The sequence below is a fragment of the Macrotis lagotis genome, chromosome 3 (assembly GCF_037893015.1).
Source record: "Macrotis lagotis isolate mMagLag1 chromosome 3, bilby.v1.9.chrom.fasta, whole genome shotgun sequence".
Taxonomy (NCBI): domain Eukaryota; kingdom Metazoa; phylum Chordata; class Mammalia; order Peramelemorphia; family Peramelidae; genus Macrotis; species Macrotis lagotis.
In genome coordinates this window covers 200,354,952-200,375,753 of record NC_133660.1, presented here as the reverse complement: position 1 = coordinate 200,375,753, position 20,802 = coordinate 200,354,952, and positions in this window count along the sequence as shown.

Below are 20,802 nucleotides of genomic sequence, written 5' to 3'. Positions count from 1 at the left end.
AGAGGTTTATTATTTCATAATAATATAACTAATTTAATAATATTATTATTAATAAACTAATATTCATTAGTTTAGTTGCACTCATTGACATTATCCTAAAAAATTAAGGATAACTCCCCAAATTTCCCTTAGTAATCATTTTAGAGGCATGAGTTTATCTGAAGGTTTAAAGTATTTCTTTTCATCCTGTCACCTTTTGAGTATCATCACCTTTTCTCATCTGCTAAAAAATCATTGTCTTTTAGTTCTTCTAACTTATTACCTTCAAGTTTGAATGTGTATCTCTCTATTTGTGCTGGTATTCTATACAATAATTTCACTGGCAACTGTTATGATACAAAGATGTACATGAAAATGGAGGTATAGAGCTTGGTAAATCAACCATCAAAGACTAATGCCTACCATTCCATCAAACTTTCTAAATGAGGAAATATAATATAAGTAAGACCTTCAATAAACTTTCCACTTCCAAACCCCTGTCTCCTGTCTTTGACTACAATATATTGCAATACTTAAACATATTTATTTTCCATTCATGGCTTAGTTCATTACAGAGTTTCTTAATTTCTTAGAGAAAACAAGACTAAACGAATTGTTTTAAAGCAAATTTTCCTCATTGGTTAGGAGGAACAAGATACCAGCATGAAATTACCTGCATATTTGAACCCAATCACCATTTGTATTAGAAACTGAAAAATAAACATTATAACTATTTTGATCAGTTGAATAAGGGAACTTTTTCAAGTAAGGAAAAAGGAGAGTCAGAGAGCAAACACTGCAGAAAAATACAACCTCCACCACCTGCTATGGGAGATGTGGCATGAAGCATGCATGCTTCTCTGGCCAAACCACCCATGCCTAAGCTAATTGCACTCAATAGTTGAAAACATATAATTTTGTTATGCATTTTGCTCCCTAAAAGCTAGTTTTAAAAACTGATTCCTAGGGATTGAATTGTTAATGGATTGTATAAGGTTAAAGGACTTTGAAAATATCCCCTCCTCCAATTTCAAAATTAATTTTCAATTTATGTACTAACTACAGAATCTACTTTTGATTTCTAAACACTCTAACCCATAATTATGCTGGATTGTAATAGAATAGAAGGTTGAAATTTAAATAGAAGCCCTTTTCACTGTATGAAATAACACAGATCATTTAAAATCACATTGCTTTGAAACTTCTGGCTCTTATAAGTTTTCAGGAAAATATGATTAATAGTCTAGATATGAAGTACATATGTAACAATATAGTTAATGTACAATGGAAAGGAAGGAGTCTGTTTTGATAGTAGCTTGGAATTCCCAGAGACACTAATCTTTCAACAACTCAAAATGGGTAGTGATGAGTTAGAAGGAAAAGAGTTAGCTATTTGTGGGATTGTGCTAAGGGAGTAAGGGAATTTATGATCTATTTTTTGTCTTAACCCCCAACCTCCATCACTAGCCCTTCCTGGCTTCTAAATCATTTTTCTAAATAAATTGGAACTTAAGGAAGAAAGGGCCATACATTCACTTTTTGATGAATGTCCCAAATTCCACAATCATTCAAGAAATACATGAAGTTGAAAATGTCATGAAAATCAAGACAATCTTCAATTGTTCAATAATGCTATATAAGCATGACTCAAAAGCTTTGTTTGGTATTTATTTGAGTTGATAACTCAACTCTTTTACAATAAGAAATTTTTAAAAATGCACAAGTTACATTAAAAGGAATTAGAGGGACAATTAAGTGGTACACTAGATAAAGCATTAGCCCTTGAGTCAAGAGGTCTTGAATTTAAAACCAGCCTAGGACTCTTGATATTTACTAGATGTGTAGCCTTGGGCAAGTAATTTAATCCCATTTCCTTGCAAATATTTTTTTTAAAAAGAAAGGAGAAATGGACTTCTATTTCATAATTATGCTTTGTCTTCCTAGAAAAATGGGATAATTCCCAGTATTAAGAGATGTTGAAAGAGAGAATATATTTCTACTTAAAAGAGTATGTATTGAGCTTGAAGTATTGAATAAAAGCAAAAAGTTAGTTGAGTGGTCTCATGAGGAATATTTTGAGTTACTATCTAGATCTTTCATTCCTATTCAAAGAAGTGCCAAATATATTTGCTCATCAACGATATTTAATTTGAATCAAATATGAAAGTACATACTGATCTGTACAGAGAAAGAAGAAAGTCACTTCATGAGCATTTACATCTTTTTTTTTTTCCAGGTCTCTATAAACCCTTTTCCAGACAAATTAGACTGTTCTCCATTTTCTCATTGTTTTCCTTACTGTTCATATCTCATAGCATAAACTGTATCTTGAATGGACTTTCAATATCAGTATTAACTATCGAAACTATCTAGGTGGGACTTTTTCAACCATCTTTCTCATGCTCCAAATTCATTGCTCCTTTTTTTAAAGTCCTCTGCTACTTTTCTAGAATACGCAAGCCTCTGTCAACTATCTCCACTCTCTGTCCCCTACTGTATCTCTAGGTACACATATTCTTCTCTCCATCAAATATTTTATACTTCTTTATTTGAGCTTCCTTTTACTTTGAACATATGTTGTTATTTGTCTATTTTTTCTTATGTTGAGAGTAATACTTGAATTATTTCCTCATTCATATGCCACTGTGCTTTGCATAAAGTGGGGACTTTATAATATTTAATTAATTATAATTTTTAATAAATACTTTTATTTATTTTTTATTTTTCCTCCAACTACATACAAATAATTTTTCAACATTTATTTCCAAAATCTTGAGTGCCAAATTCTCTCCCTCCCACCCTATTCCAAGATTGAGAAACCTAGCAACTTGGTATAGGTTAAAAATGTGTAGCCATGAAAAGAATTGCTATAATAGTCCTGTTGCAAAAACAAGCATAACCTCTTCCTTTTTGAGTTACACTCTATATATTTCATGCCTATTCAGGCAAGTGCCAAATATATTTGTTCATCAAGATTGAGACACCTTACAAAAATTAGAGTGAGGAAAAAAAATTATGCTTTAGTCAGTATTCAGACACCATCAGCTCTGTCTTTAGGACTGATAGCATTCTTTTTTTTGATTGATAACATTCTTTATCATGTCCATCAGAGAAACTGCATCAATATTTCCCCACACACACTAATACATTGTTGGTGGAGCTGTGAACTCATCTAACCTTTCTGGAGAGAAATTTGGAATTACGTCCAAAGGGCACAAAAATGTGCATACCCTTTCATCCAGCAATACCACTACTGGATGGATACCCTGAAGAGATTATGAAAAAGGGTAAAAACATCACTAGTACAAAAATATTCATTACAGCCCTGTTTGTGGTAGCAAAGAATTGGAAATTAAGTGAATATCCTTCAATTGGGGAATGGCTTAATAAACTGTGGTATATGTATGTCTTGGAATGTTATTGTTCCATTAGAAACCAGGAGGAATGGGAATTCAGGGAAGCCTGGAAGGATTTGCATGAATTGATGCTAAGTGAGATGAGCAGAACCAGAAGAACATTGTACATCTTAACAGCAACAATGGGGGTGATGACCAACCTTGATAGACTTGCTCAGTCCATCAGTGCAACAATAAGGCACAATTTTGAGTTATCTGCAATGGAGAATACCATTTGTCTCCAAAGAAAGAATTCTGGAGTTTGAACAAAGACTTTTACCTGTAATTAAAAAAAACACACACACAAACTGTTATCTTATTATGTAATTTTGCTGTCTCTTATACTTTATTTTTCTTCCTTAAGGATATAATTTCTCTCATCACATTCAACTTAGATCAGTGTTTACCATGGAAACAATGTGAAGACTAACAGACTACCTTCTGTGGGGGGTAGGGAAGGGATTAAAGAATGGGGGGGGGATTGTAAAACTCAAAATAAATAAAATCTTTCTTTAAAAGATATATTCTCCCCCATCACAGTTGCTATTTCTAGCTGTATTTCCCTCCATTTTTATTTCCTCGCAACCCTCAGTTATTCTATTTTCTCTCTCTTTTCACCCTGTCCCTCCATAAAAGTGGTTTTATCTAACTACCCTCTCTCACAATCTTCCTTCTCTTCTATCATCTATACCCCATCTCCCCTCTCCCTGTCCCCTTTCTCCCATTCCTTTCTTCTATTTTCCTCTAAAATCAATTTCTTTATCCAATTGAGCATGTATTTTATCACCTCTCTCAGCCAACAATGAGAGTAAGACTCACTCACTCCCCATCACTTTCCTTCCCCTTCTTCCATTCCACTGCAAAAGTTTTTATTGCCTCTTTTATGTGAAATAACTTACCCTCTTCTATCTCTCTTTTACTTTCTCCTTGTGAATTCCTTTCTCCATTAACTCCATCTTCTTTTTTTAACTCCCTCCTGTGCCTTGTCTATAAAAGCTCCTTCTAATTGCCCTAATAAATGACATGGTTCATATGAGTAATCAGTTTCAGCTTCCCAAGCAGGAATACAAGCAAATCAGTATCATTAAATCCCTCATAATTTGATTTCCTGTCCACCCTCTCTGTGCTTCACCTGACTCCGATACTTCAAGATCAAACTTTCTGTTCAGGTCTGGTCATTTCATCAGCAAAGTTTGAAAGTTCCCTTTCTTATTGAATGTCCATCTTTTCTCCTGAAAGAATACGTTCAATTTTGTTGGGTATTTGATTCTTAATTTTAATCCGAGTTCTTTTGCCTTTCAGAATATCATATACTAAGCCCTATGAAGCCTTAATCTAGAAGTTGTTAAATATCATGTTATCCTGAATATCTCCACAACATTTGAATTGTTTCTTTGTGGCTGCTTATAATATTTTCTCCTTGATTTTGGAGTTCTGAAATTTGAGTAAAATATTTCAGGCAGCTTTCATTTTGGGATACCTTTCAGGAAGTGATCAGTGGATTCTTTTGATATGAATTTTCCCCTCTGCTTCTAGGATATAATGGCAGTTTTCTCTGCATTATTTTTTTTTCTTTTATGGTTTATTTATTTTATATAATTACAATAAATTTTGTGAAAGTAAAAAAAAACATCCTCCACCCAAACATGATAGAGAAATTTCAAGAGTAGTGAGAGAGAAAAAAAGCATACTTCAGTCTGGGTTCAGATTACATTGGCACTGTCTCTGGGATGAGTTGTGTTTTTTATCATGTCCACCAGAGAAGTTCCTTCAACATCTTTCCGGAAAAGTCTCTATTACTAGCTATATTTCTATCCATTCTATTGTTCCCCACACTCATTTTGTATTTCTCTCACCTTTCACCTTGTCTTTGCTCAGAAGTATATTGTATCTAAGTACCTTCTCCCATGATCTCAAATTTCTTCTATCACCTATTCCCCCTTCCCTCTCCTCCATTCTCCCTTATCCCATATCTTTCTTCTTATTTTTCTCTAGGGTAAGATAGATTTCCATACCTATTAATTGGGTACCTTATTTCCTCTCTGAGTCATTTCTGATGAGAATGAAGGCTCACTCATTCCTCCTTGCATTCCACCATTCCACTCCATTACAAAAGCTGTTTCTTGCCTCTTTTATGTGAAATATCTTAGCCCATTCTTCCTCTCCTTTCCCTTCCTCCCCATTCTTTCTTTTATCCCCCATTGACTCCATCTTAATATCCATATTATATTATTATATTCAGTGACCTTCTGTGCATTATATATGCTCCTTCTAACTGCTCTTATAAATGGGAAGGTTCATATGAGTCAACAGTATTTCTTCCCTTGCAGTAATACTCAGAGTTCAACATCCTTAAGTTCCAAATATTTCGTCCTTCTCATCCATTTTTTTCTAAGTTTAACCTGAGTCCTGTACATGGAGATCAAGCTTTCTGTTCAGCTCTGGTCGTTTCAACAGGAAAGTCTGATAGTCCTGTGATTCATTGAAAGTCCATCTTTTCCCCTGAAAGATGTTCAGTTTTGGTCAGTAGTTCATTCTTGGTTGTAAATGAAGCTTTTTTCCTTCCAGAATATCATATTCCAAGCACTACAAGCTTTAATGTAGATACTGCCAAATCCTGTGTAATTTCCATTATAGAGCCACAGTAGTTGAATTGTTTGTTTCTGGCAGTTTGTAGTATTTTCTCCTTGACTTGGGAGTTTTGGAATTTGTCTATAATATTCCTGGGAGATGTTCTTTTGGGATCTCTTTTAGGAAATGATTGATGAATTCCCTTAATTTCTACTTTACCCTCAAATTCTAGGATCTCAGAGCAATTTTGCTAGAAAATGCTAGAAAATGCTAGAAAAATGAAGCCTGGGCTCTTTTTCTGGTCATGACTTTCAGGTAGCCCAATACTTTTTTAAATTATCTTTTTTAGATCTGCTTTCTAGGTCAGTTGTTTTTCCAATGAGATATTTCAACATTTTCTTCTAATTTTTCATTCTTTTGGTATTGTTATGTTGTCTCTTGATTTCTCTCAAAGTCATCAGGTTCCTTTAGCTTCACTCTACATTTGAAGGATTTATTTTCTTCAGAGCTTTTTAAATCTCCTTTTGCAGCTGGCCAATTCTGTATTTTTAAGGCATTTTTCTCCTTATTTGACTTTTAAGTTGTTTTTTCCATTTGTCCTAAATTGGTTTTAACAAATTATTTCCTTCAGTATTTTTATTATTTCTTTCACCAAGCTGCTAACTTGATGTTCATGATATACCTGCATTGATCTCCTTTCTCTTCCTCCCTTACTTGTTTTTCAATGTCTTTTTTGAATTCTTCTATTGCCTGAGACCATTTCCTATTTCTTCTTGGAGGTTTTGGATACTGAAGATTTGATTTTGTCACCTGAGTGTGTGTGTATTATGATCCTCCATATGACCAAAAGTGATTGGAAGATGCTATTTTCTTCAGTACTTTTTGTGTCCAAAGCTGCTGAATTAGTTTTCATGATTTTCCCACATCATTCTCATTTCTCTTCTCAAATTTTGCTCTACTCCCTTACTTGGTTTTCAAAATATTTTTTGAGCTCTTTCATATCCTGAGAACAATTCATATTTTTTCTTGGAGGCTTTGCATGTAGGAGCTTTGATTTTATGCTATGAGCATCTATTTTGATCCCCCAAAGGATGGAAGTGATTGTCTATAGTCAGATTATTTTTTTTTTCTTTTGCTGTTTGCTCATTTCCCCAGCACATGACTTGATTTAAGTCCTCCTTGCTTCCAGAGTGGAGGATTCACTGTTCCATGTTTTTGAGGGATCTTGCAACTGTTTTCAGGAAGCTTCCCAGAGACCTACAAGCTCTCAATTCCTCTAAGATTTTATGAGAGGTTCTGACTGCTCTCCTGTCCTGGGGTTCTGGTTTTTGGGTGACCACAAGTTCTCCTTTCTGCCCTAAGACTGTGAGAAGGTTCCTGCTCTGCTGCAGGTTTAAGTCTGTTGTACTTCTGTTCCTTTTCCTGAGACTGAGGCCCTGCTTGAGACCTGGATCAGAGTATGGGCAAAGTGATCGAGTCCTTCCTCAATGGATAGCAAAGAGACCTCTGCAATCTCTTCTGACTTCCTTATCATCCAAAGGCTACGCACTTTGGAAGCAGCTGGCCAGTGATTACTTTCCAGTTCTGCTCCTGGTCCCCTGGAGCTGAGAAGACTGCTCTGGACTGGATTAAGCTCTCACTCTTGTGCAACAGAGTTTTCCTATTGAGCTTTCCAATTGCCCTTGGAAATACCTGGACTGAGAGGTTTGGAAACTACCACCACTTCAAGGTCCCAGATGTCCTATGATCTTTTCCTAAATGGCTGAACTTGGTTTGCTCTGGCTTGGTCTGGCTGTGCTTCAGGAACTTTCTAATCATAGTGTAACAGACCCTTCCCCCTTTCAAGTTGTATTGGGAAGAAATTGTTTCACTCAGTCGTTTTTGTGGGTTCTGTCTCTCTAAGGGCAGCTAGGTGGTAAAGTGGATGGAAGACTGGCCTTAGATTCAGGAAGACAGGAGTTCAAATCCAGCCTCAGACACTTGCACTTACTAACTGTGTGACCTTGAACAAGTCATTTAACTCTGAGTACCCCACATCCAGGGCCATCTCCAGTCATCCTGATTCACATATGGCCACTGGACCCAGAAAGCTCTAGAGGAGAAAGTGAACCTGGTGACTTAGCACAACTCCCCCCTCACTCAAATCCAATTCAGATGCTTGTCATGGCATCACTTCCGTGATTGTCATGGTCTTCTTCAGAAAAAAAGAACAAAAACATTATTATTCTTCATCTTTACAATTTGGTTAGAGTCATTATTTATGGGCTTTGGAGTGGTTTGGGGGAGAGCTCATGGAAATCCCTATCTGTGCTTCACCAGCTTGACTCCATTCCCTAAGCAATTGTATTTCAATGACAATTCTTCTAAGTGTGACATCTATTTGAGTAGGAATGAAAGATTGCATAGGATATCTTATTGAGAGAACTAAAGATTTCCAAGATATTAACAAAGCAAAATCAATCATTATACTCCATATTTTCTATGCAGTTATATACCTCACTATGTACAATAATGGCAATTAAGAAGCTCTGAACATATTTTTAAACTTTTAAATCCTATTTTTGAATATATCTCAGAACTCCATATTTTAAGAAATGATGATTTCACTAGTGAAACAAAATCAGATCCTTTTAAAGTCAATAATTCTCTGATAAATAAATCTAAATTTTATATGGTTTTTCTCAAATTACACATTTTCTATTCAGAGCTCCAGATCTATGCAAATATTCTCTAATGTATCTTCCCTTTGGTACCTCAGAGAGGTTTATTAATGGCAAAGTCCATGCTAGAAAATGTTTTTGTGGTTAGATCAACTCTACTAATATTGTTGCTTGATTCTAGAAGAGTTTTACTTATGGGAACTTTCTTACATTTTAATTGGTTATTAAATTGAGGAAAAGAAGCTGCAAATCTGATGTAAATGGTATTTGGGAAAAGTTGCTTTTAGTGGCAATTAATTTAAGTCCTTGATAATATTCACCAGACTCTAGGGAAAGAAGGGAATCATATTTCCCCATTTTTTTTACATTTGTGTTTGGAGCAAAGTCCTTCCCTAAGTGTAGATTTCTTAGTTATTTCTAAAATTTCCCTCAGTTCTTCTTGTTTGAAGAAATAGATTGAAATTCTAAAGGTGCTCTTTAGATTTCAAACTCCCTAATTTTCTCATCTTCCTATGAAGGCACAAATACAGACCATATATTGAGAAAACAAAGCTTGGGAATTTAAAAAAATGAAATAAAAAAGGTGTTTCAAAAATGTAAATAAAAATCAGTCAATGTTTTAATTTTGCAATTTGTAATAGCATCCACTATCTAACTAGCACTTTTATTTCAAATAGATTTATTAGCAAAATTTGAACTGTTTAATAATTTTCAAAGAAAAAAATATTGCCTCTGGGAGTCAAATGCCTTTTTTGTTGTGTGCCAAACCTGTCTTCTGTGTTCCAGATACCTCTCAACTTCCTGGTGGGAATTCTTTGCAACATACAGTTTTTATTAAGGTTAGGAATTATTGGATCAAATGCTGATGTAAACCCTCATCCTAAAAATATAATTAAGAATGCATTTTTGAAAAACATTTATTTTATTTTACTAGGACCATTTGTTCCTAATTTAAACAGTTTTAAGTTTCATATTCCCTATCCTGCAGGAAGTTTCTTTCCAGTATTAAGAGTAATGACCATCTACTCATTGAGTCCAGTCATTGACCAGAACTGAGCAAATAAATATCTTGTTTTCCAGTTTCTCTGCTAGACTAAGAAAAGGTGATTAGAAAGATATGCTAGAGATTCTATGGATTTAAATTCAGAATTATTTTATTATTTTTTTATACATACTATTTCAGGTTAGATTCACTAATACTTGTTCCTAGTACACGATCTCTGATTTCCCAGTTTTATATTTTCATGTAAGTTGTGTCCCATATCTGGTATGCACTCCACCTTTACCTATGTCTAAGAGAAGCATTAGTTCCTTTAATTTGTAGTTCAGAGCTCAATGCACTAGAAAGGGAATATTTTTAGCTCTAATCTTCATCCCAATACCTTGTTTTCACTGTTCTCTCCCTTTGTCATTAATTTGTGGAGATTTTTATATACTAGGTACTGATCATGTTGAAACTTCACTCTCTCTCTCTCTCTCTCTCTCTCTCTATATATATATATATATATATATATATATATATGTGTGTGTGTGTGTGTACATATATATGTGTGTGTCTGTGTGTGTGTGTGTACATATATATATATATATATATATATATATATATATATATATATATATATATGTTATATTGCCCCAGGAGACCCTAAGCCCATTGAAAGTTGGGACTTCATATTTTTATCTATGTATCTTTGACACTTAATGACTCAGGATTTTGTAATAAGTATATGTTTAATTATATGGAATCACCTAAATTATTACTTGATTTTTTTTCAGGTAAAGCAAGTATACCAGACTAGATTCTGAGGAACAATGATTTCAAGAAGCAAAAAGTCTAAAGTATAGAGGGTTAGAATGAAAAAACATGGTCTTTGATGTAGATTTAACTCTGTGACTCTAAGTTGCTTTTCTACTTCAATCTCTTCTGTAAAGTGAGAATAAATAATACAGCACTTATGAGATTGTTTTGAGGCTCTAAAAGGATAATGTCTATGAAATGCTTTGCCAAGCTGAAATGTTATATAAATTCATTTATTATCATTTTCAGATGGTCAAACTGACTAGCAGATCAATTCTGAGCATAGCCCAATTATGATCACACGATATTATCTTGTTAAATCTTGAGAAAAAGATTCTTGTAATTCAAATTAGTCTCCTTCTAATTCATGGATTCTTCATAAAGAAGGATAAAGGACTTTTAAATATCACATCTTATTTTATAAGGTTATTTCCCAAACAAAATAATAATTTTTGGGTGAATTGATGCCTTCCTAATCATCAGCTGACAATAGGGATTGGTTGGTATCATTTTCCATCTGCATTTAATTTGGTATAATATAGCAATGGATTTCAATGGATGTTATTCTCAGACAACTCTGAAGGAATAATAGATATCCCAAGACTATGGCATTGAATGAGGTCAGAATATTTGATCTATCAAATTGCTATAACTTTTAGAAATAATGTGCCCTTTATTAGAGGGTACAAAATGAAGTTAGAAATGTAAATATGCCTGTCTAGAGGTGCATGGAATTTCTCCCATATTTGGACTCACTACTCAAAGCTATTTGCTTCTAGAACAAGAAGACTATTTTAGCAAAACCTAAAACGATAATGACATGGGTGAAGAAGGAACTGGGCATGTGATATAATAATCTAATGTTCATTTCCTATATCTTGCCAAAATTAGAAATGAAGGACCTGGACTTCACTTTATGTTCTTGGTAGTTCTCTACCTCTCTTTGTCCCTAAATATAGAGAATCAGCTGCAAAGATCATATTACAAACATATTTGCTCTCCTGCCCATAATAATCTCCCAAAAGACTGCCACAGTAGCTTAATTTCAAGTATGAGTCAGTCTCTATTACATCTGTGAATTCTAATTTTGAGAGGAAAAAAGAAGGAAAATCAAGGAAAAATAAAGGGGGCAAAGAGCCAGATGAGACATTCCATAGCAGTTACTCTCTCCAAGAGGTAGGGAAGTTGGTTGAAATCAGTTGAAATATACTTATTTCTTTGACATCATTCATTTAAAGCAAGAACATTCTAGTTCACAGTTGTGGAATCATAATATGCTTATTCTAGAGTCTATAATTTTTCTATCCATTAGTCATTTTTGAGCATTTTTAGGCACCTATAATGACTTAGGTACTGTGCTAGGTCTCCTATCCTTTTCTCAATCAAGTAAATGGGAAAAAAGTCATGGAACCAGAAAAGATACTATATAAACATATGTATCATGAGTTGTGGGGATGAATATATACTTGATATTGTTAATGTGAAGGTGAGAGAGGGTTTTCTAGGTATGTTGGAAAACCAATGCAAAGGAGTGGAGGAAGGTGATAGTATTGATGGAGCATCATGTATGGGGAATAGTAAGAAGGTCATTTTGGCTAAAACCCAGAATATCTTAAAGGAAGTAATAAGTAATGTATAATTAAAATATAAAAATAGATTGGGTCCACATTGTGAGGCAATTTAAATTTCAACCAGAGGAATTTGTATTTTAAACCAGTGACAATAAGTCAATACTGAAATTTCTAGAGCAGAAGAATGACATATCCAGGTTTATGCTTTAGGAATATCAACTTGGCATTTATGTGACAAGTATCCTAGAATCAAGATGATCTATAAAGTGAGGCCTCATGTAGTCCTAAAGGAAGATTGCTTTCTTTCCTGTACATAAAACTTTTCCCAAGTAATTATAGCAGTGCTTCCCTCATATAATTTTAGGGAATCCAGAATTTTTTGATTCAACACCATGGTATAATGCAGAGTAATACTCTACCTGATAAATTTTGAGATATTATACATTGAAGCTATGTCTTCTAGGGAACTTAAATATTCATGCAATGATGACAATTATAGAGGTATGAAGATCTTTAAAATTATTTGTCTTAGATACAAAATTTCTTTAATAGTCATTATAAAAGGCTTTCTTTCTCAGATCTGACTTGTACAAGAGGGCCTCTGCAACTTATTACATTTCTAGGATTCTGTGGAGTTTTGAAGATTGTTACATAAAGACACGAGGTATTGCTTGGCACATCCAGTTTCAAGGGCTTGGAAGAAAGGTTTATAACAATTCTCTATCAATCCATCACTCAACAAGTATCCATTGAAGACCCCTACAAGAAACTGAGCTAGGCTCTGGGCAAAAAAGTGCAAAGAATAAATCAATCCCTGCCCTAAATAAACACATTCTAATGGTATATATATATATATATATATATATATATATATATATATATATATATATTAGAGAGCTAAAGTATATATTGGTATATATTGGTATAGATAGAATATAAATATATTCTGAATAAAATGTGTAGCATTGGTATACATATATTTATGATTTTTATTCAGACTTCTTTCTTAAAAATGTAGCTCAGACACCATATTGTTACATGAAGTCTGATTCTCCTGTTAACCCCTTGCCTTTGCTATTAGCTTATATTTAATTTATATATGCAAATATATGTATATTTTTGTATTCACGTGTTTATACAAGTTATTTCATATATTTGCATGTATTTAGGCATGCATATACATATAGTAGTTAATTTGTATTTTATTTGTATTTAATAGTTTTGAGAATGGAAAACCTCAATATAAGTCCTGCCTCTGACATCTACCAGAAGTATGACCTTGGACAAGTCAGATATCCTCTCACTTTCCCCAATTACCATAAACTGCAGATTAGTAAATAGAGATTCCTAACCAGGAATATGCTATGCCTATAAACACTATAATTGGTGCCAAAAGTTAAAATAAACAGATAAGGAACAATAAAGACAGAGTGAAGACCTTGATGAATGAAAGGATACAAGACACTAGACTGTTGATGACAATCATAGCTACTTCACTGTAGCTCCCACTTTCTATGGACAATGAAAGAAAGGAAAATCTTTCAAAAAAATCAAACCAAATCAATAACTTCAGTTTTCCTTATAGACTACAACTGTTGTTTGAATCTCTTCCCCTCAAAGAGTTTTGCCTAAGGTTAATTGATCCAAATCAATCCATGTCATCCCTCTAAATTCAGATATTATAGCTTCCTCTGAAAGCCATAGTTATAGCCTGGAAAGATCTATGGAGGTAAGAGCTCCTTAAGGTACATGAAACCTCTTAACATGTAAATTTTTCATGACTTTAGTAGATATTATGGTTTTCAGCTTTAGAGATTAAATGATCTTTCAATGTCCTAGAGATCTTTCAAGATTATGTGAAAAACATTAAGGGAAGTCAGTGCCATTTTTGTGTCTATACAAGGAAAACACATTGATCCCAAACTATTTTTTCTTAGTTCTCTATTGAGTGAACAAAAAAGAAGCAAAAAGGGAGTCATAGGGATAGTGAAAATAGTGCATTGAACAATGGTGTTTCCCATAAAGACGAAAGATTCTGTATGGAATCATGTATTTTTAGGTGATAAAATGGGTTTCTGGTGCAATTAAGCATTCAGCAAAAGATAAAGAAGAATCGTATTAGTCAAATTTTGAAGTTGATATGTCACTCACCCCTTAGGTTGGGCCGATTTGCCATAAATAAGAAATAAACCAAGGAACAGAAATTTGGTAATCAAGATGGTATCCAGGAAGATTATATATAGCAATAGATATGAAAAAGAAAAGTGTTAGTTGTCTAGATAATCAGCCAACATTTCAAGAAATAAGTAACCTTAGATTAAATATAGGAAAGAGTTGAGAAACTCAAGGAGCTGAGAAGCGTGAAATCAAAGATAATGGAATTCAGTGTGATTTGAAGTTTTTTTCTCCTATCTTATATATACTTTTGTTTGAGGCAAAAAAAAATGTCTTCAGGGTAAATTTCCTCCATTCTCATAATTGTGTATTATGGAGAAGTAGTTGCCACCTTCTGAGGGAAAAGTAAAATATTATTATGGCAGGTTGATTTAAAACACAAGCTGAATCCAGAAACAGAACTTGAAAATCATGAATTCATATGACAGGAAAATTTGGTTTAAAATCCTATTGGAAAAGCAAATCAGGGTACTCCTAAGAAGAGACAATGCAAGGAAAGAATGGAAGAAAGTAAATGAAGACTTGTTACTTACCTACTATGTTCCAGGTCCTATGTTAAGCACTTTATAAGTATGTTATTTGATTCTCACAATATCCCTGTGAGGTAGGTACTATTATCAATGCCTTTTATAAATGAAGACACTGAGGCAAACAGAGATTAAGAGATTGGTTTGAGGTTATAGAGCTAGTAAGTGTCTGAGGATCCTTGACTCCAGGTATAGTGTTCTAACTCCTGTGTCACCTAGCTTCCTAGGAGGGAAAAGGAAGGAGACAGGAAAAGTGTATTAATTAAAAAAAAAAGTTTTAACCAATGACCTATTTGCATAGCTCCATGAAAATTACACAATGACAAAGTCCTAGAAAAAAATCCTTCAAAATTGTGGGTATGATGGGATGGGATGATATGAACAAATCTTATAGGAAAGATCAATATAAATGATAATATGTGAACATGCCTATAGATTTATAGTGCATACATCGTTGGTACTCACTTTAGTATTATACACACATACATATACACACATCAAAGTTTAGAAAAATGGAACTGGGGGAAGGAATAGGGAAAGTTAATTTATAGTATATTAGATTATGAAAGGAAATTAAAGATTAGCTGGTCCATAATTATTATTCAGTTGTTTCAGTCATGTTCGACTCCTCATTGGCCTTTTCTTGGCAAGGATACTGGAGAGGCTTGTCATTTTACAGACAAGGACACGGGGAAAAGTGACTTGCCAAGGCTAGAATGGCTAGAATATGTGTGGCTAGAATATGTCTGAAGCTGAATTTGAAATAAGAAAAATGAGTTTTTATGTCCCAAGTCCAGTATTCTATCTACTGTACCAGCTAATTATCACTTCATCATAGAATAGAGTCAAATTGTTGCTACAGTCACTAGCCTTGTCATTGGAAGTATTATATTTGAAACTAATAATCATCAGGAATGTTGCCAGGGAGGAGGAATTTGTTTTGGGTGATAGGGTGAATTAGAAGATTTGAAAGTTCTCTTCCGATTAAAAATTTCTAAGTTAAATTTCTGCATTCTTTCATGTAATTCCAGTGTCTTTGAAGTATTTATGAAAAATAACCTGGCTATTTCATTCTTATTTAAGAACAGCACAATGCAATTAAAAAAACAGTACCAATAGTTCACTGAAAAGTTATAGATTTAGATTCTACTATTTGCATTGTCTTCTATCCCTATGTGTCCTAGGTTAAATAAGTTTTATTCTCTTGCCTTCAGTGTGAAATGCAGTAGTATGTGAATTGTGTAAAATAAATAAATTTAACATTTAACATAAATTCTGCATTTTAAAATAATTTTAATATGCAATGTTTTATGTAATATTTTAAAAATAATTTGGCATTGATGAATTATTTATTTTTATTAGTGTATCATATTTTAATCACATCAGATAAGTTTTGATTGTTTGCCTCAATATTAGGTTTCCATATATCACCCAGTCTAGAAGTTCAAAGTCTGCATAGCCCATCATCCTGATGACAAGCATTTGTCATGCTCCATTTCTGACGTGGATGGACAATTTACCCCTTCTTAGCAAGCCTGATTCTCCATCTCCACTATATTCTACTCAGAGTACGTCAATATATTGATACTAAGGCTAATGGGGACACCTCGCTGGCATAGCATACTGCAGGTCAGAACACTCAGTAAAGAATTCCCACCAGCCCAAGCCTCCTGGTAGCTTAGATTATAGGGCTATGCTAAAGTTCCCAACAATACTGTATAGTCAGATTACATTTGATGAACAGTATATTTTTTCCAAATATACTCTTGATTATATCCATCAGTTTTTAATGTAATTTTTAAAAGTAAAGTTTCAACAACTTCAATGTGCATATATTTGATTTTTTTGGACTTTTTCAACAAACTTTCTTGTCATCTAGCATGACACAAAATCACTTTGTGTATTTCAGGTTCATATGAAAATTTCCTTTGAAATAGTTTTCCAGAACAGTTCTGTTTTATACTATATTGTGGTAGCTTTTGTTTGTTGTTTAGTCATTTTTTTCTTTTTTTTAATTTTATTTTTATTTAAGGTATGGCTAGGCAATTATTAAGTGTCTATGGTCAAATTTGAACTCATGTCCTCCCGACTCCAAGGCTGGTGCTCCATCTATTGTGCCACCTATTTACCTCTGTTTAGTCATTTTTCACTTGTGTCCAACTCTTCATGATCCTTTCTGGGGAATTATCTTTGCAAGGATAACTGCAGTAATTTGACTAAAAGTGATAAAACTAGCTTAAATAAAGTTTGTCTCATGACGGTCTGTCTTAGCCTAGAATCATCAGAAGCTATAGAACTACTGCTGACACAAATTGAAAAAAAAATATTGCTTTATCCCAAGTAATTTCTGCAAGGTAAGTAAGGAGGCTAAACTAAATTATTTCTAAAGTTTTATTTGGTTCTAAACTATCTGCTTATTCAAATTACACTAGAAGACATCAAAAGTAAATGGTATAAGGGGCAGGTAGGTGGCACAGTGAATAGAGCACTGGCTCAGGAGTCAGGTGGACTTGAGTTCAAATATCACCTCAGACACTTAATAATCACCTAGCTGTGTGAGCTTGGGCAAGTCATTTAACCTAATTGCCTTGCAAAAAAACTAAAAAAATTAAAAAAGTAAAGTGTATAGAATCATAAACATTCATCTATTGGAAAAGTTCCATTCAGAGATGTAACCATTTCATCCTGACTCTCACCTAGCCAAAGGAAAATTTTCTCAGGGATCAAAAGTTAAAGGTATCTGATAGGGAGGTTTCATGTCATTACATAGTTTCCATGGTTTTCTAATCCTTGATTTGGCTAAATTGTACTATTAACTCCCGAAGTATACATGAGCAACTCAATCCACTTTTCCTCAGTGAATTTCCTCTTTCGACTATAGTATAGAGTATGAGTCAGCATTCTAAGCAAATTCTCAAGGGAAATACATACAATTAGATGAGGATTAATCTCCCTTCTTTTCTATTGTGAAGGTCCATCAAGTTTGTGTGAGCTAACTGCCTTGGAATCTGCCTTATGTAATAGTAGTAGCAAGTGTTAATAAATCAAAAAAAAAAACATAACGCCAGTTTTCTTATCCAACAAATTTATAATTTAAGAGAATGTTTATAGAAACAGTGATAGGTTAGTTTTAAAGAACAGGTAACTACTGTGTTCAGAGTAATTAAAAAGGCACTTTGATTTATACTATACACCCTGAAAATGGCAAATGGAAATTACTATTTAACAATGACTTTCTTACTAATTAAGATTAATATAATTCCTAAAATCCAAACATTTTGTCTAAATACATACACATGAAAATATGTGTTGCTGTAGACAACAGAAAGAATGAAAGAACATTATTAAAATATTTATTTATGTTTAATCTTACCCATGAGATTTTAGAGAGATAATTAGTTTTAGAGTCAGCAACATCTGTATTCAAGTTCAGCTTCTGAGAAAGACTGGTTGCATGAGTCTTGGGAAATCATTTGATCTTTCAGTATTCTAGAAAATTCTTTGATATTACAGGTTGAAAAAAGGTTCTGGATTACATTGATAGATGGAGTTTCTTTATTGAAACTACCTATATCAATGAAATCATGTATCCCTGTCTTTAATTGTGCATATACCTATGAAAACACTCATATGAATATCAGAGTACAATCTCAATAACAGATTGTTTCTGTCCTTTGAGGTTTAGTTTTTCTAAGTACAGAAAAGTTCATCCTACAGGCTAGCCACTAAAGAATGATTTATTTGGCCAGAATGACCCATAAATAGATAATAACATGAATAACTCCCACCCCTTTTGCCCACACAGCCTTCTTTTACTTTTGCAGTGATGGTGGCAGAAAAAAAAGGATATAGGAAAGTAGGAATTATAGCTTTTGGACTATAACGAAAACATCACTACCCTAAAAATGAGATCTTTGTTCATGGACCTTTCAATTGATTTACCACTGAATGTCTAAAAATATTGCTTTCATGACATTATCACTGAAAATGAAAGAAGACATAAAGAGGTTTATAGAATTTCTTTGGGGGGGGGAGTAAGGCTTTGATGCAGTTGTTTTAATTTTCAATATATATTCCAAGAGGCAAGAAGAAATACCATTCCATGTGCATACTTGGCCATTTCTGCTTACAATGTTCATAATAAGTAAAAGATATGAACCAATATCTCTAACACAAACTTTAAAAATGGTGAAATCCTATTAAGAAAATGAAGTCTCCAATTAAATCAATATCTACCTTGATAATTAAGCACTTCAGTATTTGGGAGAACAAAAGAGAAGGACTGATTTTTTAAAATTTGGAAATTGTAACTGTTATGTATTGTTATTTTAAACTTCACAGAAATATCTCACATATTTCATGAACTGTTTTATCAAGAAGGAATTTAAAAAGGATATAGGATGAGCATTAACCATCAATAAAAATTAGACCAACAAAACAACATTCTTTGGTGATTGACACGGGGGGGGGCATTTCAGAATTGTATATACATATACATATACATATGTATGTATGTATGCATGTATGTATGTATGTATGAGCCATGAGCTAATTAGATCAAAGCTCAAAATTGAGAAAAATTCCAAAGGAAATAAATGTGAAGATAATGTAAGCAATTATAAACCCAATGTCTTATAAAGGAGAAGGTATAAAATCTGAAAAAACTCAGAAAAAATAAAGGTATTAATTCTGACAAACTAATTGTTCAATAATATTTCATATTTTTCTCTTTATGCATTTAATGGGCATTGCTCTAGTCAACCCATACATTCATTTAACATGAAATTCCCCTTTATTGCAGTCACACAAATTATACTCCATATCGGTAGAATACTAATTTATTTTATGTTAAATATTATTTTATTTGTAAAAATTATATGCAAAGATAGATTTCAGCATTCATCTTTTGGTAAACTTTTGAGTTTCACATTTTCCCCTCCTCAAGAAAGTGACTAATCAGGTATAGTCACTGATATAAGTTATACATGTGCAATCTTATTAAACATATTCCCATATTAGTCATACTGTGGAAGAAGAATCAGAACCAAAGGGAAAAAAGGGAAAAAAAAACATAAATTAAGTTTTTAAAAAATGAAAATAGCATTCTTCTATCTGCATACAGACTCCATAATTTATTTCTCTGAATGAAGATGACATTTTGTGACATTTCTTTCAGAATTGTCCTTGGTCACTGAACTGCTGAGAGGAATGAAGTCCATCATAATTGATCATCACATTATGTTGCTTTGAATGTGCACTATGTTTTCCTGGTTCTGTTCACTTCACTCATCATCATCAGTTCATGAAAGCTGTTCCAGATAGTTCTGAAATTTTCCTGTTTGTGATTTCTTTTTTCCCCTCAATTACATGCAGAGATAGTTTTCAACATGAATCCTTTTGCAAGGTTTTGAGTTCCACTTACCCAATCACTTTCCCTGACCTCCTCATCCTCATGGCTGTGATGTATATGATAAAAGGTGTACATACAGAATTCCATCTAAGATATTTCTATATTAATAATTTTATGAAAGAAGAATTAGAACTGAAAGGGGAAAGTAAGGGAAAGAAAGAAAAAACATAAAATAAAATTTAAAAAGTTAACATAGTATGCTTTGCTAAGCATTCAGGATCCATAGTGTCTTGTTTTGCTTTGTTTTGTTTTTCCTCTGGATGTAGATGTAATTTTCCATAAAAAATCCCTCAGGGATGTCTTTGCTAAACTATTGAGAGTAGCTGCATCATTATATCTTATCCATCTCACAATGTTGCTATTAATCTATACAAGGTTCTCTTGTTTCTCTTCACTTCACTCAGTATCATTTCATGTGAATCTTCCCAAGCTTCTCTAAATTTCAAGTGCTCATAATTTCTTATAGAAAAATAGTACTTCATAATATTTATATACAATAAATTTTTCATTCATTCCCCAATGATGGACATTTCTTCACTTTCCCTTTCTTTGTCCACACAAAAAGAACTGCTATAAATATTTTTGTATTTATATACATGGATATTTTCACCTTTATAATGATCTCTTTGGATATAGACCTAGCACTGGCATTGCTGGACCCAAAGGTATGTACCTTTTGTCCTTTGGATATAGTTACAAAATGTACTTCAGAATGA